Genomic DNA, 24,015 nt, shown 5'->3' on the forward strand with positions numbered 1-24,015 from the left:
ACCCCTTAGCTATTAAAGATTAGGAAATCTGTGTATTTTATCCTCCTTGATTTTTATTGCACAACTTCCTACTAGCTGCAAAGATCCCAAGTTTTGGGGAGCTGACTTTCCTATGTAATTCCTATAAACAGTCATATTCCTAAATACTTGGTGCCCAGTATCTGATTACCCCCAGACATAAAGTTTTTATGCTTGCCCTATAAGAAGAAAGAGTAATGCGGGAGGACAGGGCACCCTTTCATTGAAACTCAAACCTACTCTGCGTTCAGCTGATTACCTAGATTCTGGTGTGTCTTTTTCCATGGGATGATGAGAAGATGAGGACTAGTCACCTTTTCTCTTCTTGATGACCCCTGGCATATAGTTTCCCCCAACAAAATCTGATCCTTAAGCCATATTGCATGATGTAGAGGAATTCATTCCAAGCCCTGTTTCACCATGAGTGGTAACCACAAAGCGACTCACCTTGTATTACAGTGAGGAATTACAGTAATTCCTCAGGATATTAAAAAAAATCAAAGAAGAGTCCATAACTGCTACATCATGAATTAAAAAAAGTCAATAAAGCAATAATTGCTATAAGCAAAATCAAAAGACAAATGACAAACTGGGAAAAGTATTTGCACAGCATATCACAAAGGGTTTATTTCCTCAATATAAAGAGGTCCTATAAATCAATAAGACCAACATCCAAAAGGAAAATGGGCCAGTGATATGGATACACAGTTTATAAAAAAGGAGGTACAAAGGAAACACTAAGACAAACACCTTTTAAACATCTGAAATGCAAAGATTTAATTTCAAAGTATACTAAAACTCCATTTTTCACCTCTTAGAATGGCAAAGACCAAAATGTACACTAGTCCCTGGTGTTGACAAGGGTCTGGAGAAATAGGCATGCTTATTGATGGGAATATAAATTGGTACAACATCTAGGGAGGCCAATTTGGTGATATCTGTTCAAATGATAAGTGCACATACTCTTTTAGCCAGTATCGCAATCTTACGGATTTATTCTATGATACACTTACATATATACAAACTGAGTTATGTACAATTGCAGCATTGTTTATGAAAGCAAAATATTTTTAATCACCTGAAAACAAGAAGGAGAATAAGGAACTTAATCATTAACAAAATGGCTAAGTCGCTTCTACCCTAAAACTTAACATATATGAATGAAGGCTATTTTCTATGGTTGACAGTCCAACCCAAGTAAGAAAGGAGATCTGGGCAGAGAGATTACATACTGCAGAGCTGGCAGAACCCAGAATGCTCAAACACAAGTGGATTCCCGAGGTGCAAAACCAATAGTACCTCTCTTAGAACCAGACTTGGTACAGGCCATATGCTGAAGGTTTTTTTGGACTCCATTTGAGACTACAGAGGGGTAGGGGAGCAGACAAAGGAGAAGGTTGTAGACCCGCCATCTTAGCATGGTGTTGCAAGTTTGAGGAAGAGCTGTCAGTAATAGGCCGCCTTCCCATTGCTAAGTTTTTCCTCTGAAGAGAAGGAAAGGCTAAGCCAACTCATACAAGCACACATACCAACCCTGCTTAGATTCTTGGGACACAAGGAGAGGTTCAGCACTCTGCTTTGGTCCCTTCCCCACAAGTATTTCAGGACATAAGTAGTCTAAGCAGCAGGGTCTCCAAGAGACATCATTCATATTGCATTTTGTGTGAATGGCACCCCCTAGGAGAGAACACAATGTGGAGATTGTTCTTTGGAGATGTATAATGTGTCAGCCCTGCTGGAAAAAGTGCCCTTACTTCAGGTAAGAAATAATCAAAAGGGAGACAGCACAAATCTTTACAAAAATACAACAAAAAAGGATGAAATCAATAGAGAAAATTATTGGCAGATAAAGAACTATAGCAGAAAGGTCTTGCCACAAAGACAATGAAAATTATTACCAAAAGGATTTCCATTATCTGTAGGAACTAAAGGAAAACTAACCTCTAAAAAAATAATAATAATAACCTGTATATAACAAGCACTTAAAGCAGAGATACAGGGGGTCAAGGAGAAAATGACAAGACAACTGAAGTTTTGGTTTTTTTTCTTTTCAAGATTTTTATTTGTGTATTTGACAGCGAAAGAGAGAGAGAGAGAGAGAGAGAGAGATGCAGCAAGAGAGGGAGCCCAAGCATGGGGGGTGGGAGAGGGAGAAGCAGGCTTCCTGCTGAGCAGGGAGGCTGATGTGGGGTTCAACCCCAGGACCCTGGACCATGACTGGAGCTGAAGGCAAGGTGCCCTGACAATTGAAGTTTAAACATGAGTTAGTGGGGTGCCTGGCTGGCTCAGTCAGTAGAGCATGCTACTCTTGATCCCAGGATCATGAATTCAAGTCCCACACTGGGCATGGGGCCTTCAAGGAAAAGACAGACAATCCAATAGAAAATGGGTAAAGACTTGAATGGTTATTTCACAAAAAATAAGCACATGAAAAGATTCTAAACTTCAGTCCTCAGGGAAATGTAAATTAAAATCACAATGAGATGTGGCTAACAGAATGCCTAAAATTAAAAGAACGAATGATACAAATAGAGGGTTGCCAGAGGGGAGGGAGGGAAAGGGTTTGGTCATTGGGTGATGAGCATTAAGGAGGTCATGTGTTGTAATGAGCACTTGGTAGTATATACAACTGATGAATCACTGAATTCTGCCTCTGAAACTAGTAATATACTACATGTTAATTAATTGAATTTAAATTTAAAAATATATGAAGGAGTTCTTTGTGTATTTTGCATAGGTGTCCTTTGTCCCATATATGTATACAAATACCTTCTCCCAGTTTGTATCTTACTTTTTCACTCTAATGATGTCTTTTTGATGAAAAGTTCTTAACTTTAATTAGATCCCACTTAAGAGTATTCTGATATTTAGTGATTTTTGCAACCTGTTTTTTATATTTATATTTAGTGCTTTTTTTCAACCTGTTTTAAGAAATCATAGCCTAGGGGCATCTGGGTGGCTCAGTCCTTAAGCATCTGCCTTTGGCTCAGGCCAAGATCCCAGGGTCCTGGGATGGAGTCCTGCATTGGGCTTCCTGCTCAGTGGAGAGCCTGCTTCTTCCTCTGCCTGCTGCTCCCCCTGTTTGTGGTCTCTCTCTCTCTCTCAATCTCTCTCTCTCTGTCAAATAAATAAATAAAATCTTAAAAAAAAAAAGATTAAGAAAGAAGAAAGAAAAGGTATTTACCATCATAGAACCGAGGGCCACAGCAGGAGTAACAAAGAAATAGTGAACACTTGAAAACCTGTAAAGAACACAGAAGAAAAGTTTGAGAAAAAAAACAAAGCAAAATGAAAACAAACATTGTGAACTGTCAATAAGAATATGTCTCAGGAAAGTCACTGGATTTCAGTGGCAAAGAAAAGAATATTTTGAACATTTGCCCAAAGTTATCAGCTCATCTACAAAGGGAAAAGTTTCAGATGAGCTTCAGAATTCTCCATAGTAACATTCAACAACAGCAAAAAGAAACAAACAAATAAACAAACACCAGAGAGTCAATCCTTAGAAAGAAAAGAGTGTAATCCCAGAATTTCATACACAACTGAACTATCATCGTTTAAATATAAATGCAACCAAAATATTGTCAAACAAGCCAAAAGTCAGGGAGTCGTTCCTTTCTGGAAGAAAATCCTGCAGGAAAACCTTTAGCCAATCGAGAGAGGATGTAGAATTTGGAGAGGTGCGTTCATCAGATACGAGCCAACACAGAGAACAAAGAAGGCTACTGCCCCAGAGACTTGTCTCAAACTCTGGACAACCGCAGGGCATGAAGCTCATCAGAGATATCACCAAGGTAGGAAGACCGTGGTATGGAAGAAGGAGCAAACTGCCTGAACTGGGCTACACTGGAGAAGTAGCCAGTAGGAACCACAGAGAAGGTGAATGGCAGGAAGTACCATCAGGCCACACCTTGGTGAGAAAAGCAGATCACAAGTCATGGACCCCAGACTTAGCTGTGAAAACCATGAGATGAAGAGCATCTAGGCACCCTCAATACAAGCAGATACAAGACAGTGCAACCACGGCACAAAGCCAGGGAATCCCTTCCCCAACACAAAATGGAAGAAACACTAGCTAAGTCCAGATCCAGCTTAGGAACCGCAAGAGGCCACAGAGCACTTTTATATGGGAAGAATAAACTTGAATGTGGAGTAAGTGTTTAGCATGTGCTGAATATGGCTATAAGCTTTTTACATGTTTTAATTTGTTTGATCTTTGCAGCATTAAAAGATAAATATATTACTCCCATTTTAGAGATGTAGAAACTGAGACACACAGAGGTTAAGTAGTCTGCTTCAGGCCACACAGCAAATAAGTGGTCTGGCTGAAACATAAATAGAGACAGTCTGGTTCCAGAACCCACACTCAAACAATTACACAAATGGATTATTTTTTTTAACACCTTTATTTACTTTTTTAAAGTAAGCTCTATGCCCAACGTGGGGCTTGAACTCACAACCCCAAGATCAAGAATCACGTGCTCTACCAACTGAGCCAGCCCGGGTGCCCCTTTAAGTGGGTTGTTTAAATCAGTCCACAAGGGTAAACCTGAATCTTTACAAATATGGAACTGGTAAAGTAGATTATGTTACACCTACTCAAGGGAATTTAATGTGAGTGGATTTTGTACTATGTGCATACGTTACCTAACCAAAGCCATGTGGCTTCCACAAGCAGACATAAAGAAAGCTGAGGGGCCTCCCAGGGACCTGGGATGATGAAGGCCATCTCACCAATCCAAGCGAGGCTCTCTGGTAGAGGGAAAGTTTTACTGATAATGCTCTAAATGAAAGCAGTATCCTTCAAAGGAAAAAGAGAAAACAAACACGACAGGATGTTTAATAGGGAGGTTCGAGGGGCACCTGGGTGGCTCAGTGGGTTAAAGCCTCTGCCTTCGGCTCAGGTCATGATTCCAGGATCCTGGGATCGAGCCCCGCATCGGGCTCTCTGCTCGGCAGAGAGCCTGCTTCCTCCTTTCTCTCTCTCTCTCTCTCTCTCTCTCTGCTTCTCTGCCTATTTGTGATCTCTGTCTGTCAAAATAAATCAATAAAATCTTTAAAAAAAAAAATAGGGAGGTACGATAGATTTCAGATTCCAAAGGGTGGTGCGAGAGGCCATATGGAAATTTCAAAGTAGATGCTAAGAGCAGGTTAGACAACTGACCCACATAAAAGGCCTAACGCGTTGGGAGAGGAGAGAGGGAGGATTTTGTGAGGAAGATTTCTCTGGAAGGAGCTGGGAAACCTGCTCAAAGTTGGGGGAGCGTCAGCCAGACCCCCTGAAAACTGGCTTTGTTTTGTTTTGTTTTGTTTTAAGATTTTATTTATTTATTTGAGACAGAGATCACAAGTAGGCAGAGAGGCAGGCAGAGAGAGAGAGAGAGAGAGAGAGAGGAGGAAACAGGCTCTCCACAGAGCAGGGAGCCATGTGGGGCTCGATCCCAGAACCCTGGGATCATGTCATGAGCCCAAGGCAGAGGCTTTAAGCCACTGAGCCACCCAGGCACCCCTGGAAACTGGCTTTGTACTCCTTGTGGGGTTAGTTCCGGGGACAATGACTGAGAACAATTAAGGGGCCAGGTTGCAGAGAAGAGGGAAATAGGGCCCCTCCACCCCAAGAGCCCCAGCAGATCCCTTCCTGTTGTCATTTTGTCCTGAGGTCATTTAAAATAGATCCTGCCTGCGAGGGCAGCTTGCTGGGGTGAGGGGCACAGGTAAAAAGAACAGTGGCAGGAGCAGACCCCAAGAGAACGGGTACAGCCAGCCAAAGGAAAGGGCACTGCTCAGGTCAAAGGGTCTGTCGGTCAAGGCCCAGGAGCAGGTTGGATAAAGGGCCTCGGAAATTGACCAGGAGAGTGTTTCAGACTTTGCTAGGCCCAGAGAGAGAGAAGCCAGGTAGTACTAGCAAGTAAGTACATTCATGCCAGTCCCCTCTCTCCTTCCTATCACACCCATTCCAGGCTCCCCTTTCCTGGCAGAGCTCCTCACAGACAACAGACAACATCTAGCTGCAGGAAGGCAGTGAACAAAGAGAAGCAGTTTCCCCCTCCCACCTCTCGTGGATCACAGAGTCTAGTCTGCCACAGGCCCCAGCCAAAGGAAGGGAGAAGCTGTAATTACGCGGTTGAGGCTCTGTGTGTGACTTAAAGCCACCATAAGGATGCTTATTACCTGAGAGGGATGAGAAATGAAGGACAGGCTTGAGTCTTCACCCAGAGGGCGGGAACAGGAGGACACACAAAGAAAGTTGCTGTTTGATGAGCCAGTTGCACAAAAAAGATTAGTTAACTAGGGTAAAAGTGAGGTTTTTTCATTGTTTTTCATTCTAATTAGGAATAATTGGTCTAATCATGAATGACTTTTTTAAAAAGATTTTATTTATTTTTCTGAGAGAGAGAGAGAGAGAGAGCATGAGCAGGGGTGAGGAGGCAGAGGAAGAAGGAGTAGTAGTCTTCCCACTGAGCAGGGAGCCCAATGCAGGACTCCATCCCTGGACCCTGGGATCATGACCTGAGCTAAAGGCAGATGCTTAACCGACTGAGCCACCCAGGCGCCCCATCATGAATTATTAGAAAGGTCTATTAATAATATATCGAATGTAGACATTGATCAAGATAGGTGCAGACATCAAGAGAAGGAATAAAAAGGCTCCACATGTTTTATTGTTACACTGGGATGCATTGATGAAAAGCAGAGGAAAAGGTGGACACATTTCAATGGAAAAGGGCCTCATGCTCCCCCATCCACCCCGCTGTGTACTTACAGGCTCCAGGTATGTGAGGCCTGGCTAATCTACGGCTACTCCGAGTCGTGGTTTCCAGTTTGGCTGCCTCATTCATTCCTCTGCTTGACCTGCAACGTGACCTGAAAATTCTTGTGCTTCGTCCTTCAAAGCCTGAAGGAAGGCACAGTGGCAGAGTTCCACGTAATAGTGATGTCCCATCTTGTGCGAAAACGTGGATGTTTATCAATTACCTTAGAATGTTCCGGTGTAGTTCATCACGTGTATACAGCGTTCACATTGCGGTAGATCTCCTTCATCACTGGTAACTTTTTAAAAAATGAAGGAATAAAGTTCTATCTTCTAAAAAAAAAAAAAAAAGAAGAAGAAGAAGAAGAATAAAAAGGCTCCAGATATGTATGACTTGTTCCGATTCTCCACACTTGAAGAAAGTCACATTTAATGATAGAGTATGCGGAAAGTTTCATCCCAATACACAAATTAAAATCAAAGCCAGTGACGGCCGCTCACCGGGCTCAAGCTCATAAGGGTTGAGTTAATTATACCCTCATGGCCATTATTCCCCATGTAGACGGGGGACTGAGTCACTTTTGTCTATTGCCACCACTCTTCTCCTGGAGTTTCTTTCTTAAACATTCTATATACTTGTTGATCCAAATAAATCAAGTGAAATGTTTGTGCCCCACCATTTGTAATTCACTAGCTGCCTTCCGCAGTATTGGGGGCCAACACGCACATTCTATTTCTCCATGTCACATGAAAACTAGATAGTTTCTAGTTTTCTTATGTCTCAACTCTTTTCCATTGCACCCTGAGACGTAGATCTCTGTGTTGCACATGATGTGTGCCCTTTGTAGATAGAGCCCCATGACGGTGAATTTATTCTTCATTTCAGCGTGATGTCATCATCACAGAAGGCTATGGCAGGAAGCACCCTGAAGAGACTTGTCATCTTTGCAGGTGCCTAAAATGAACTGGTGGATACTCACTGTGTTAATCAGAGAGACCTGGGTCAGCTACGTTATAGATGATAAAACATTAACCTTCAATCCTGATAGGTTATTCAGAGACCATACAGTCAAATTGCACAAATGTGAGCGATTTTTTAAATTTTTTAATATTTTTTAGATTTATTCATTTATTTCAAAGAGAGAGAGAGATGCATGATGGGGAAAGAGGGGCAGAAGGAGAGGGTGAGGGAAAGCAGACTCAGGACTCAATCTTCGGACTCTGAGATCATGACCTGAGCTGAAACCAAGAGTCATCTTGGTTGAACCCACTGAGCCATCCAGGTGCCCCGTTGTTTCAGAATAATATACATCTGATTCTTCTGCAAAGCATGGCTATCTTCTAAGCCAAACCTCATTTTGGAAGTTTAGTTCTCCCGAAGTGGAACTTTCTACATGTAATATTCTCCCAATGGTTGAAGTATTTGTTGTGTAGGGAATGCAGTCCTTAGTTCCTGTTTCTATGAACATCAAGTTTCCCCAACTTTTGGAATTTATATACTAGACAAAGGCTAATGTCCTGATATGTCAAGAGTCCCTACTTAATATGAAGAAGACAACCAACCCCCATGAGACAAAGGAGCCAAAAAATAAAGTATGGATAGTTCCCAGGAAAGGACTTTTAAATATATATACAAATGAAAAAGATGATAGGGCACCTGACTGGCTCAGTCGGTAGAGCGTGCAATTCTTGATTTCAGGGCTGTGAGTTCAAGCCCCATGTTGGGTGTAGAGATTACTTAAGAAAATAAAATCTTCCTAAAAAGTAAATAAAATAAAAATAAAAGATGCCTAGCTTCATCATAATGAGGGAAATAACATTTTAAATGCTAATGCAGTACCATTTTCACCAACAGATTGATAAGGATCAAAAAGTTAGATGACACATCTGAGTTGTAGAAAGCAGGTTCGCGTACATATACAACTTCCTCAGGAGGGCTACAGGGCAGTATCTATCAAAATTACAAAGAACAGTATGTGTCAGTCAAAATTTGCAGAACTGTGTACTCGAAATGGTAAAAAATCTGCTATATCTAAATTATACCTTAATTTAATTTTTTAATGAAAAACATTAATGCCAGTCTCTTCACAAGAAATCCAATATTGATTTTAAAGAGAATGAGATTGGGGTGCCTGGGTGGCTCAGTGGGTTAAGCTTTTGCCTTTGGCTCGGTCATGATCTCAGGATCCTGGGATCGAGCCCCACATCAGGCTTTCTGCTCAGTGGGGAGCCTGCTTCTCCCTCTCTCTGCCTGCCTCTCTGCCTCCTTGTGATCTCTCTCTCTGTCAAATAAATAAATACAATCTTTAAAAAAAATAAAGAGAATGAGATTGATATATACTAGCAACAAATTCTAAGATATATTAAGTGAAAAAAGCAAGGTGCAGAATGGTGTACGATCCTTGTATATTCCCTCTAAACAAAGACAATTGACGTATACTGACTGATATATGTAGGTCAGCTGGGCATCTGCCTTCCGCTCAGGTCATGATTCCAGGGTCTTGGGATCAAATCCTGCATTGGTCTCCTTGTTTAGCAGGGAGGCTGCTTCTCCCTCTGCCTGCTGCTCCCCCTGCTTGTGCTCCCTCTTTGTCTCTGATAAATAAAGAAATAATTTTTTTTAAAAAGTTATCCTAAGTGAAAAGAGAAATCTGTGCCTTTGCAGAGTAGAACATATTATTGAGGGAAAAGGGGAAAGATGATATTTACATGCATTTGTTTAAATGTGCATAACACCTCCCAGAGAAGAAAACATCAGATGGATGGCCTCTGGGAAGGAGATCCGGGCACTGGGAAGAAAAGGGAGTGGGAAAGAAAGCGTTCACAAATATTTTGAGCCATGTGAAAGAATTACCTATTACCATACACTGTAGGCTTCACTGGTGTAGTAGGACCAATATAGCTGTGTGATACAGGATGGGGGCTCACTGTGAAGATGACCTTCTTTCAGCACAATCAGTGTGTCCTTTACCACCATTAAAACACACACACACACACTCAACAGAATCTACCTTACTGTTTCGTTTGCACAGGAAAATGAACTGGGTCTGTTTCCAGGGAATGCTCCAGGTAGACAAACTGGAATCCTCCTGCCAATGACAAAACGTTTCTCACCCTTTGACAAGGACGGGGACTCCTGGAGTGCAGAGCGCACAGGTCACAGCGGGGGAAGGCTAGAGGCATCGACTTAAGAATGAAGCTTTTCAGAAAGGAACAGTTTCTTCACAGTGACCTCTGTCCCCAGGTGCAAACACCTCTCCGCCAAGACATGGTGGTCACCCGGGTGGGCCAGCGTGTTGTGCCTGTTTTCCAGAACAGCATTGCTTGAGCAGAACAAACAGCGGAGAAATTCGGGCCTCGCAGCAGGAGACCCCACTTTTACAGTGATAGGCTTATGTGTACAGAAAATTGATCAATATTTCTTAGTATCTGCAAGATTATTATACCCCACGATAATGGGAAATGATTTAGATTCAAAAAGGAAACAAGTGTACATGCTCAGACTTGAGGACTGTCCCCAGAGCATATTACCACAATAATGATTAGAGTTCATTAAGTATATCATATCAAGAATACTAATTTAAGCTCATTAAATTTTATCACAGGGGAACATTACTATCTGAAGAAAAGATGGTACAAATATTGGACATAAGAAGTTATAAGTGCACTTATTCCCTATGAAGTATTTTCCATATTAATTTTTGTAAGATTCATTTTATTTATTTTAAAGAGAGAGAGAGCACCGGGGGAGGGGGGCAGAGGGAGAGGATGAAGGAGAAAAGCAGACTCCCTACGGAGCACAGAGTCCAGTAGGGCTGGATCTCACAACCCTGAGATCACCACCTGAGCTGAAACCAAGAGTCTGATGCTTAAATGACTGAGCCACCCAGGCTCCCCCACCCTCCTAGTATTAATTTTTATGACACATTCAGCATCTGAGACTATTTCTTGGTCATAAGAGATTCTGAAGCTCTGTATTAGTTAGAGTCCCCTGGGTAGCAAGTGAGAGAAAAATCGGATCCAAACACTGACTTCAACAAAATACGAACTTACTAGATTACGTAACTGAACAGTCCAAGGATAAAACTTGGTGCTATGCTGCTATCTTGGCCTGAAGGCTGAAATGTATCACCCTGGGAACATTTCCGTCTGTCTGTCTGTCTCTCTCTCTCTCTCAGCTCCATTCTGAGACTGGTTCCCACTCAAGATATCAAGATGGCTACAGCAACTCTGGGCCTCACTCTAAAGGTATAAATCTGGCAGGACAGAGAAAGAATCTGTCTCTCCCAAAAGTCCCAGCAAAAGTATTCTCACTGATTCCGAACCAGGCTTCTGTGAATCAGTCAGTCCGTCTGGCCAGGGGAATGCAACATTTGGACGGACCAAGGTTGCACGCTCTGTGTCTGAGGCAGGCTAAAGCCCCAGCGGAAGCAGCCACACCGGGGAGGCAGGGGTTTCCACAGATGGGAGCTGGAGTGTGGTTCCCAGAAGAAGGGTGGCTACATGGTGGGCAGTGAAGAGAACAGCTGTCAGTAAGCAGCTGTGGCCTGAGCTAATTAGTGTGCAGTGGAAATCCAATAGGAATGATGATCCACCAAGAACAAGAAAGGCACCCTCAGAGAAAGAGGATGGGAAATAGATGTTTACACCCATCGTTGGACATTAATATTTCAAATTAAAGAGTCAAGGTTTCGGGACTTGATAGGCAATTTCAAAAATAAAGAATAATGAATGTTTCTGGACTTGATGTGGCAATCTTAAAAAGAAAGAATAATTGCTTTATTCTTCAAAACTAAAAAAAAAAAAAATCCTTCATCAAATAAGCTTTGAGAAGAAAATTTTATCCTGAGAATTACTGCAAATATAAGATTACTCTCATCTAAAAGCATGTCAGAAATAAAAGACAGTGCTGGGAATCAGCTGCTGTCAGTTTTAGATGGCATGTCTCCTTTGAACATGATTTATTCTTTACCATGTAAGGTTCTTCTATCATATGTAAACCGGAGGTGACTTGTACAACTCATGTCGTCGGAAGATAAGCTCTAGAGTGAGAAGTTTGGGTTAGAAGTGGAATGATTCTTAAAAACACTTTTACAGTCGGTTTCATCAAGCATTAACAGCAAGAAATTAAGTCCTAGAATTTTTCTAAGTCACTGCAGAGAATTAATAATTATCAGAGGAAGAAAAACATTTTACTAGTTTCTGTAGAGGCATTGTCCTGCCCTTGGCACGGGGCCCGGTGGATTTAGCATGTGTAATTTCTCCAGAGCTCCTCTGGCAAGGGCTATTGGTAGCCTACCCAACAGATATTCCCGGCTTCTTTTTGGCTTTAAAAAAAAAAAAAAAAAGGTACATAAGTAAAATAAAAGCCCTGTTTCAATTGGACAATGATGTGCCCAGCTTCAAGGTCTAAGTAAAGTGTGCCGTTTTCATTTCCCTTTTGTCGGTCCAGGGAGGGGCATGTGGTCAAGTTCTGGCCCAAGACGTCTGCTAGGAGCCTCAAGGTTTCTTCCTGCTCAGGAAGACTGAAGAAAAAGAGAAGCCCGGCTTGCTCTGGTCTCCTCCCTACCTGCTTAGGACTCCACAAGCTGAGGGCGTAGTGTTTAGAGCAGCTGTGCCACCTGCTGACCGGAAGGGGAAGGCCCCGCGACCAGAGAACTTGCACCCAGATGTCCAGCTGCTCAACGCCCCCAGTCATCGCCTGCTTCTGCACGTTCCGTTAAGCGGCATATTATGCGTCATGTGGTTTGAGCACTTTTAGTCGGATATTCTGTTGCTTTCGGGCAACATCATTCGTACGTGATACAGAGCCCCTCAAATTTCTGACTTGTGGTTGCCAGACTAAATACCACACGGCTGCATCTGGAGGTTCTGTATTTGCCTAACAAAGCCTAAAACAGAGGACTGACTTTCGAGCAGTCCTTCTTGCTGAACAGCTATTCCTTAAACTGTCCTATTTGTTTAAATTTGATCTGTTGTTCCCCCCTCCCCGCAAAATAATTCAAGCCCGACTTCTCCCCCCAACGCCACACCATCTCCTTTGGAAAGCCATTAAAGACATGTATCGGTAAGATGACATTCCCTCGCAGCTGACACCTGTCCTCCTGTTTCAAACACGGCAATCAGCCCAATTTGCAGAGAGGAGTTCTGAGCTCATGGTAAGGAAGAGCCTTCACTCAAAGCCAAAGCGAAGACACAACAGGCCGCTCCTGAGGGTGGTGGCAGATGGCAGACCTCACCCACAGAGGAGCTGAAGAATAAACAGAATGACAGGACTTTGTAAGGGAAATTTAAGTGTCAGATGGAATTAGACAAAATAATCTTCGAGGTTCCTCAGATCTGAGATTCAAGGATTGTCTGTTCTTCAATCTTGAATCTTAAAACTGAAATAGACTGTTTCTTGTTTGACTCTGCAAAACTGTTTTTGTTACCATCTTCTCTCTGTAAATATCTGATAGATCCTTATTTCTTTTCTACTTTCTGACTGCCTATTCCTCATCCTTAATGTTATGTAACCCATACTCTATACCCCACCTTTGGATGAAAACTCTTCTTTTACTAATGACTGAAGATTTAAGCTAAAGCCTACATTTTTCTTAATCTTTAAAAAAAAAACATGCATTATCAACATGCATTTTTAGAATTCTCCTTCTTGCATACATGCCTACAATGTTAGCATCTGGTGGAGTTGCTTGCTGTCGTGGGTGCCCTTGTTCCTTGTTGTCCTTCTCTTTCTTGGTTATCACGTCTGCTTTGCATGATTTTTTCCCCCAGCTTTACTGAGATTTTATTGACATATAACATATATAAGTTTAAGGTACAATGTGATGATTTGAAACATGTAAGTAATGCAAAATGATGACCACAATAAGGTTAGTTAACACCATCAAACCCTCACATAATTACATATTGTGTGTGTGGTGAGAATATGTAAGATCTACTCTTTTCACCTGTTAATTATAGTCACCATGCTATCCATTAGATCCCCAGAACTTACTCTTCTTAGAGCTAGAAGTCTGTCCCCTTCTTAATCTTTGTACTGTCTGGAATGTCTGCTGTGTCTGAGACTGTTTCCCACCCCCCCCCCTGTGAAATTCCAGACACCTGAGGGTTGTTTTTCTCCTTTGTAGTCATTATCAAGACATAACTGAATCACCTGGGGGACTTTTAAAAATTACACACATCCAAGTTCTGGTCCAAGATTCAGGGAGTCAAATAGGTGGTGCCTTTGTCCGAACATCGTATATTTTTAGAGTATACATTTCCCCTAATCCTTCTCTTATTTATTCTGGTTTGTAAGCAGGGGAGAGATGAAGGATGGCTGTTAGAGTACCAGGTCCTGGTCAGTATTACACGGTTAAATTTAGATTTTAAATGACTGAGAGAAAAGATTTGGCATGCGCTATTAAAAAGTGACCAAGGGGAACTTCTTCTCAAAAAGGAAAACAAACAAACAAACAAAAAACACTAGCCATAAGGAAAAGAATGGTATATTAAGCTATGTTAAAATTACTGACTTCTGCTTATCAAAAGACACAATTAAGAGAATGGAAAGGTAAGCCACAGAGTGGGGAATCATATTGGTATCACATATTATTGAAAAGAGACAAGGAAGGAAGGAAGAGAGGGAGGGAGGGAGGGAGAAAGGGACTTCACCTAAAGAGTATAAAGAACTCTTACAAATCAATAAGAAAAATATGGACAACCCAATGCGGATTCATGAAGAACTCTGGAAATTGCCCATGAGACAGCTGGCCTCAGACACTGACGAGCTCTCCAGCTCGCAAGCCATCTTGCAAAAATGTTGGTGAAATAAACTTTGTTACTCCTCATCTCGCCTTCGCGCCAGCCCTGAGCGCACCTCTATCCTGGCTCCTTCCCAAGTTACTAACAACGAGCTCATCAAGCATATCGTTTAGAGGTTGCAGAGGAGGAGAGTGTGAAAGAGAAAAGCTGTCCACGCGGACTTGTAACTGCAGCAGGTGTCAGTGGGGAAAAGATTTAATGACTGAGCTGAGGCTATTTAGTGACTTTTCATTTGGTGTGTCGTTCCAGGTTAGCAGCTGTTTACTTGAGAACATTAAAGATATCATTCCTTAATCTTTGGCTTCTATAACCGCTGCTGAGAATTCAGCACTCAGGGGCGCCTGGGTGGCTCAGTAGGTTAAGCCGCTGCCCTCAGCTCAGGTCATGATCCCAGGGTCCTGGGATCGAGTCCTGCATCGGGCTCTTTGCTCAGCAGGGAGCCTGCTTCCCTCTCTCTCTCTCTCTCTCTCTCTGACTGTCTCTCTACTTGTGATCTCTCCCTCTGTCAAATAAATAAATAAAATCTTTTAAAAAAAAAAGAATTCAGCAGTCAGTCTAACCATTGCTTCTTTGAAGGTAAACGGTCCTTTTTCCCTCTGGCTTCTCTTAATAGTTTCTCATTGCCTTTGGTTTTCTTCACTTCCCTGTGCTGTGTTTGTGGTGGCTGGCTTTCTATGATCCTCCTTGCGATTCCACTAGGCTTCTGTGGGTTCGTGTCTGGAGCTGAAAAATCCCAGCTATTATTTCCTTAAATGTCGCTTCTACCCCATTCTCTTTTACTTCTTCTTTTAAGCTCTCCAACTGAATGCTCATTGTATTCTCTCTTTTTTCCCATTCTTTTTTTCTCTTTGTGCTACATTCTGAAAGGTTTCATAAGATCTTTGTCAGAATTCTTTCTTAATTATGTCTAATTTGTTCTTAAATGCATCCACTGATTTAATTTAGGCTACTCGATTTTTTTTTTTACTATTTGATTCTTTTTCAAGTCTATGTCATTTTCTTATACACTAGAGTTTTCTGCTAAAATATTCATACTTCACTTGTATCTACTTGAACTTGGTAAGCATAATTGCTTTACAGTCTATATTTGGAATCCCTGAAGGTCTATTTCTGCAGTCTGATTTATTTTTCTTGTTCCTAGTGTTTTATCATCTTGTGTTAACACCTGGTTATTTTTTCCTATGTCCTGAAAATTGTATTTTTAATTATTTGTAAAAATAATTTGAGACCTACTATGATGTTCTCTTTCTCCAAAGAGAATTTATTTTTAAGATTTATTTCATTTTAGAGAAAAAGAGAGCATGAGCAGGAGGAGCAGAGGAAGAGAGAGAGAGAGAATCTCAAGCAGACTCTGTGCTAAACTGCAGAGCCTGATGCAGGGCTTAATCTCATGACCCTGAGATCACTACCTGAGCTGAAACCAAGAGTCAACGCTCACCCAACTGCACTCCCCAGGTGCCCCATCCAAAGAAAATTTTTATTGCTTCTACCAGGCACTTGAAGACACCAACATTCCAATATTACCCTAATCCAGTTTCAGGCTTGAGATTTCCCAGGCCACCCAGGTGACTCGAAGACAGAATGCAGTACAAGTAAGGGCTGGTCGACTTCCAGTTCACTCATTTCTAGAGTCCGTCAGTCTCCACTCGGGGTCCAGGGCACTTACCCGTGGTGGGCCTCAGGCTCCGACTTTCATCTCCCTAGCCCTAACGGGTCTGTCAAACCTCCCAGCCACCTGAGATCACCACACATCCTCAGGACAAAATGGCACCAGTACCACGTTCATCTTTATGGATTTTCATGTTCCCCAGGAACTTAACCTGGTAATTCTTCACTATTTGTTAGTTTGCTATTTCTAGACAGGTGATTTTTATATTTTGCTCAGCATTTTAGTTGTCTTCAATGGGAGGATTTTTCTAAATGACTTCACTTATCATTCCTGGAAGGAGAAGACTAACCTTAACTTTTCGTCTCCTACTTAGCATCCTATGACTTTTTGAGGAAGCACAGACATAGTGGAGACAATGAAAGTTGAGCATTTGGTATTGTCCTCTCCATGAATTTGTTGTGTGGTTTACCTAACATTTGACTCTAAGTTTTGTGGAAACAAATTAAAATTAACACACGTGCCCAAGGGCACCTGGGTGGCTCAGTTGGTTAAGCAACTGCCTTCAGCTCAGGTCATGATCCCGGAGTCCCAGGATCGAGTCCCACATCAGGGGCCCAGCCCTGCAGGGAGTCTGCTTCTCCCTCTGACCTTCTCCTGTCTCATGTTCTCTCTCTCTCAAATAAATAAATAAATAACCCCCCCCCCAAAAAAAAAGGAAAAAAAAATCTACTTTAACACACATGCCCAAATTCATTATGGAAATTTAAGGAAAATGCAAGGGAATTAAAAAACATATATATCACTGAGGCCTGAAAGAACTTTGTGTTATTCTCCAAAATGGCTTAGTCTGTGCTGGTAAACACAGCAAACTGACAACTTTATAAACTAAACCAAAAAGTTTTGGGTTACCTAATTATTCAGATTTAATCCAGACCTTAAAGAGGATTACATTTGATCCTGTTTTGTACTAGTCCCAGGTGACATATTTTTCTATTGGGCTTTCTTCCAGATCCTGAAATGATCTATGAAGAAATAAGAATCCCTTGCTGTCAAATGTTTTTGGTAAGAGATGTTTTACTCACACAAATATGGAGCTTTCAAATCTGTATGAATGCCAAAGATTATAAATTACATTCTGGGTAATTGTGGAAAGTTTAAAACATGTGAGATGTTATTGTTAATGTGTTAGCTGCAATAGACTGGGTTATGCCGCAGGATTAACCGATCCCCAACTTCCACTGGTGTAACCCATGAAAGTTGACATTTCACTCACGCAAATTTGGCTGCAGATACGGGGGCTCTTCCCGACACCTCCCTCCCAAGCACGTCTGACATCCAGGCTGTTCCATCTTGTGGTTACACTGTTCCCAGGTCTAGCCTCTGCTGTTGTGGCGGCAGGAAAAGAGAAGCATCAAGAACTAAAAAGTGCTCTTCTCTTATTCTTTGTCCCAGAAGTGACACATGTCACTTCCACTCACAGCTCGCTTGTCATAACTCATCACATAGACCCATCTAACTGCAAGGGAGCTGGGAAATGTACGGGAGCACATGGATATTCAGTGACTAATAAATTATAATAAATTACATCACTTTAAATATGATTGAACTTAAAATGAACTCCTTGAAATATTTCCAAGGAAGAATTATTCCTGAAACAATAGGAAATCCATGGTGTGATTTCCAGTATTTGAAGAAGCAGATCCTCGGCTGTCTCTCCCCCCAAAATGGTTACTTTTTTCAGAGGTTCTGACAGCTTTAAACATAAAACACAACATGGAGCTTCCTTAATTCTTGTATACTTGCCTTATATTTAAAGAGAAGGAATTGGACTGATTGATCTCTAACGTCGCTTAAGAGCCCTTGAAAACACTGTTTAACATCCCTAAGTAGTTATTTTTTATTTTAACTTGGAATAATTTATTTCAGAATTCTGTGGTGCTTTTTTGTTTTTGTTGTTGTTGTTGTTTAACCTAAAACTTTAACTATGCACCAGAAGTTCCAGCCCCTTGGGGGAAAGATAATTTTTTTTTGATAAGTGAACTGAAGCTTCAGGAAAATCTTATGCATCTGGTTTTTGTCACACGAGATTTCTATCCAAGGACCTTCTTTTTTTTTTTTTTTTTTCTTTTAATGAAAGCATTTTGTTAGGCAGTGTAGTTAAAAAATGGAAACGCCATTCCTCAGGGGCAATGGCAAGGCGGGGGAATCAGATTATTCAAAAAAATTAACATGACCTCCTGTCATTAAAACTTCGCTCTCGGTATAAAACTTAGCACATCTGAGTTTTAGTAAGAGAATTCTTTAGTAAGAGAATTTGGCTAAATTTGTTTTGCTAATAATGTTTCCTGTATTCTGTTTATTGGTAAGAGACTGAGAGGCTATTGGTAAAAGTCTCTGGACTTGTGGTTGCAAAATCAGATCCTACAGGGTCTAAAGAGGTCGACGAAGCAGATTCGCGGTGTGAGGACAGTCAAGAACAGAGCGAGCTTGTTGAAAGCGGGGATCCAGTATCAGGGTGTTGTTGTTAGGCAAGAATTTGGGACCAGTGTTGCCAGATCTTCCAAATTAGGACTGCAAGAAAGAGAGGAGTTAAGAAGGTAAAGAGGCCGCTGGCTTAGAACGGAAGAGGGGAGGGTGGTTACAGGGAGGAGAGAGGCTACACCTTTCTTCCGATTCTTGGCTTCCCTCTCTCACTCAAGCAATTTCTTCCTTACGCAAGATTAAAGAGAGGAAAACCAGGAAAGCAAAGTCTGTGGGATACAAGAAAGTAAAATGTAAAACAGCAACACAGCTCTCAGAAGTCAAGGCCTGAAAACAAAAAAGGGACAAGGATTAACAACCGTGGGAATAGTAATAGTAGTACCAAACAGCTACTGGGCACTTACCACGCACCAGGCACTATTCTAAGAGATTTACATGTGTTTATCCATTGAATCCCCGGAACCACTGTGTAGTAAAGAATTTATCCTGAAAGAGAGGTCTGTCTGGCCTTTGTCTAGCTCTAGGAGGTTACCTCTATCCTCTTGGGATATTCCAAGTGACAGGGGATGTCTTTGTGGCTCATGGTGGGCCCCTGGGACCACACCTGAGACTTACACTAACAAGGTGACCCATGGTGGGCCCATAGGTAGTCTACACGAAGAAGATGATTCAAGGTGGGGGCTGGCCATGGTCAACCATGAGATTAGAAGGGTGGGGCTTTGGCCCACATGATACCCTCTTGACTTCCAAGGAGGGGAGAGGGAGGGATTGAGTTCTACCACGTGGGTAATTCAATCAATCATACCTGTGTAATGAAGCCCCAATAAAAATTCTGGACACCGAAGCTCCGAGAAGCTTCTCTGGTTGACAATACTCTGTCACACTTCAGTGCTGGGAGGATTACACATCCTGAGGACGATGGAAGCTTTGCATTTGGAACCCTCCCACACTTAGTTCCATCTGTACCTCCCTTTGGCTGGGTCTAATTTGTATCCCTTGCCAAAAATAAATGTGACTATGAGTTTAATAGCTTTCAGAGAGTTCTTGTGAATCTTTCTAACAAATTATCAAACCTCAGGCTAGTCATGGGTACCTCTGAATTTATAGCCCGCTGATGTGAAGTGAGGGTAGCCCTGGGAGCCTCCAGACTTTATGCTTGTGTCTAAATGAGACAGTGCCCTCTGGGCGCTTTGCTAAACTCCTCTGCATGCACTCAAGCGATTGTTATGATGACAGAATAACACAGAGTGTAAGGAATCTGCCTGAGGTCACACAGGACATAAGAGGAAAAGCCTGGATTCAAACATGGGCTTTGCAACCACCACATTATATTCTGCTCCATTCCCTCAAACTCAATGGAGAGAATATCTAACAGGACCTTGGAAAAGGTTTGCTTAGACCTGTTTTCAAATGCACTGTGGTACACGGTAAGAATCTGTATTTTATAGAACTGCTCATTATACACACATACACACACCCGAAACAACATGTGACACCCTCTGATGTTTTCTAAACTCAGTTATTTGTGTTTTCTAAATGCTATAAACCTACCAAATTGATTTCCTACCCAGTTAAGAATTTTGCATCAGCAAAATTTAGAAACGCTGGTTTGGAAAGTGGTTTTAAAATAGTACTTTCCAAATCTGGTTTTAAATTGGGATAACCTGGGGGATTTTTCAAGAAAAATGTAAAACCCAGGCTCCGCACCTAGAAATTTTAATTCAGTTAGTCTAGGATGGAGGTAGGACATCAACATTTTGTGGTTTTTGAAGTCTCTGGGTACTTGCGATGTACAGCAGGGACTTGAGAACCGCTGTTCAAAAATATTATCTACTGTGCGACTTCAAGCAGATGTTTTAAGGAATCAAAATGCTCTTTTATTTTAAAAGGAAAATGCGTGGCTGACTATGGTGACCTGGATCCCTTGCAGCTCACTTTCATGGCTATGGCACCTATGGTAATTTTATACTTAGACTGCAGAAGCAACCGTTAGACTGGGCGCCTGGGTGGCTCAGTTGATTAAGCGACTGCCTTCAGCTCAGTTCATGATCCCAGAGTCCTGGGATCAAGTCCTGCATTGGACTCCCTGCTCCATGGGGAGTCTGCTTCTCCCTCTGACCTTCTCCCCTCTCATGCTGTTTCTCACTGTCTCTCTCTCTCAAATAAATAAAATCTTAAAAAAAAAAAAAGAGGGGCGCCTGGGTGGCTCAGTGGGTTAAAGCCTTTGCCTTCAGCTCAGGTCATGATTCCAGGGTCCTGGGATCAAACCCAGCATCGGGCTCTCTGCTCAGCAGGGAGCCTGCTTCCTCCTATCTCTGCCTGCCTCTCTGCCTACTTGTGATCTCTGTCTCTCAAATGAATAAAAATCTTAAAAAAAAAAAAAAGAAGCAATCATTAGAGCAATTAAAAAATAAATATGAGAAGGAACTCTGTGACTCTGAAGACAGATAGTGACATATTGGGGACTTTTCACTTCAAAGTGATTTTATTCATTACTAAGAGAAAAACTATTATTTTATATTATATAATTATATACTATAATTATATACATATATACATAATCTTTATATATAATTATGCATAATCATATCTTATATAAATATGTAATATATAAATATGTAATATATATTTTTAAACATGTATCAATATAACAGATATTAATAATATACAAATAGATAATAGAAACATTACTATATAATGCCAAATTATTTTCTGTCTCAATTTACACTCCCACTAGCAAAGTATTAGAGTTTGCATTGTTCCGAGCTTTGCCCACACTCAATACTGGACATTAATTTTTGCCAGCCTCATGGATATAAATTTGTACCTGAATGTATCATTTCCTTGAAAATAATTAATTTGAGCATTTTTCCATCTGTTTATTGTCTGATTGGGTTTTCTCTTCTGTGAAGTTCCTGTTCTGGTCTTTTGCCCATTTTGGTAACTTCTTACATGACAGCCTATCAAATCCTCTGAAACCAAAATATGCCACGGTGAGATGATCTTCAACCAGAAATCCTTCCGAAGTGTGTTTGTATGAAATTCCTTAAAATTTTTAGATGATCATTCTATATACACTGAACTTGTAAATTTAAGTCAGGCTATTGAAAATCATCCAAGGGGCACCTGGCTGGTGGTTGTTGGAGTGTGTGACTCAGGGTTGTAAGTTTGAGCCCCACATTGGGCATAGAGATTACTTAAAAACAAAACAAAACAAGAAAGAAAGAAAGAAAGAAAGAAAGAAAGAAAGAAAGAAAGAAAGAAAATGGTATATCATCATTTCATATATTGCTAGATTCCTTTTCCTAGTGTCTCGTTGAGGATATTTGCTTTGATGTCCGAATGAGTTTAGTTTGTAATTTTCCGATCATGTAGTCTCATTAGGTTTCTGATGTTGAAGTAAAATCAGCCTCATAAAGTGAGTTGGGTTTCTCTTTTTTTAGTCTCTGAGATAGTTTGTATAGGCTGAAATTATTTGCTTCTTGAGTTATTGAGAGAACTTACTACTAAAATTGTCTGGGTCTATTGTTTTCTTTTACGGGAGTAATTGAAGCTGATTCAATTTCTCTAATTATTATAAAGGCCTGCAGGTTTTCTGTTTTTTTCCTGAATCAGTTTAAGCTATATTTTTCTATTTTCAAATTCTTTGGCAAAAAGTTGCTCAAACTATTTCTTTTTAAAAGTTGTTCAGGCGAGCCTGGATGGCTCAGTCAGTTAAGCATCTGCTTTCAGCTCAGGTCATGATCCCAGGATCCTGAGATTGAGTCCTGTGTCTGGCTTCCTATTCAGTGGGGAGTCTGCTCCCTCTCGTTCTGCTCTCCCCACCCTCAGCTCATGCTCTCTCTCTCTCAAATAAATAAATAAAATCTTTAAAAAAAGTTGTTCAAAAATATCTTCCTATCTTTAAAGTCTCTTTAGCATCATGGTTATATCATGTATATTTATTTTCAATATTATTTGTATCTTCCTTTTTTTTGCCTTGATTGGTCTTTAAAGAGATTTGTCTTTTCAAAGACTAAAGTTTTAGCTTTGATATGCCTCTATTTTCTATTTAATTTTATATATTTATAAATAAATGTGTTATATGTATATAAATGTGTATCTATTGAAAAATTATATATAATTTAATATAAATAAAAGTTTAAGTTATATAATGTAGAGAATATATAATACATATATAAGTATATAGAATTGATTATATCATATATTGCTTATTTGTTACTTCTTTTTTACTTTCTGAGTAATACTCTTTTGTGTGCTTATACCACACTTAATTTATCCATTCAGTTGTTGATGGATATTTGGGTCATTCCTGTTGCTATCACAAGCAATGCTACTACACACGTTCTTGGGCATATTTATGTTTTGGTTCTCACGCATGTGACTTTCTTTCTCCAGGATGTATAATATGGAGTAGAATATCTGGATCGCTAGGGGGATGTGTCTAAAATTTGGTAATATAAACACAGTGCTCTAAGCATCCCTGTTGTCCATATGCTCACCAGCATTTGGCATTTTTAGGATTTTAAAGTTTTGGCAATCTGGGGCTGTGTAATGATATCTCATGGTGGTTTTAATTTATCTTTCCCTGATTACTAATCAAGTTTAACATCTCTTCATATGTTTGTTAACCATTTATGTTTCCTTTTTGTAAAGAGACCTGTCAAGTGTTTGACCACATTTTCCTATTAGGTCCTCAACTTTTTCTTTTTGACTTCATAGGCATTCTCTGTAGGTTATCCGTATAAACCTTTTGTTAGTTGTATGTATTGCAAATATCTTTTCCTATTTTATAGCTTGTTTTTTCTCACCTTTTTGTGATGTGCTTTGATAAACAAAAGTTTTTCATTTTAATTTAGTCACATTTATCTAAATTTTTCCCATTTATGGTCAGTGTGCTGTTTCTATGTCCTGGTAGGAAATATATGCATCTTTTAAAAAAATACTTGCATCTTTTTAAAGAAATTGATTTCTACCTCAAGCATGTGAAATTATTATCTTAAATTACCTTCTAAAAACATTATTGTTTTGCCTTTACAGTTAGATCTATAATCTACTGGAATTAATGAGAGAAGTACATTAAATTCCATCACAATGATTTCTGTTTTGTCTCCTTCTTGTCTCAACTTGTTTTGTTTTGTTTTATATACTTCTGGGTTATGTTATAAAGTGCATATAAGTTTAAAATTGTTCTATCTCCCTGGTGAATAAAATCTTTTATCATTATGAAGTTACCCTCTTTATTTTTAGTAATGGTTTTGCCTTAAAGTTTATTTTGTCTGGTAATAATTATATCTGATCCAGCTTTTTAAAAATTTTTTTAAAGATTTTATTCATTTATTTGACAGAC

Source organism: Enhydra lutris, unplaced genomic scaffold (genome assembly GCF_002288905.1).
Source record: "Enhydra lutris kenyoni isolate GAN:26980312 unplaced genomic scaffold, ASM228890v2 scaffoldscaffold35, whole genome shotgun sequence".
Classification (NCBI taxonomy): Eukaryota; Metazoa; Chordata; class Mammalia; order Carnivora; family Mustelidae; genus Enhydra; species Enhydra lutris.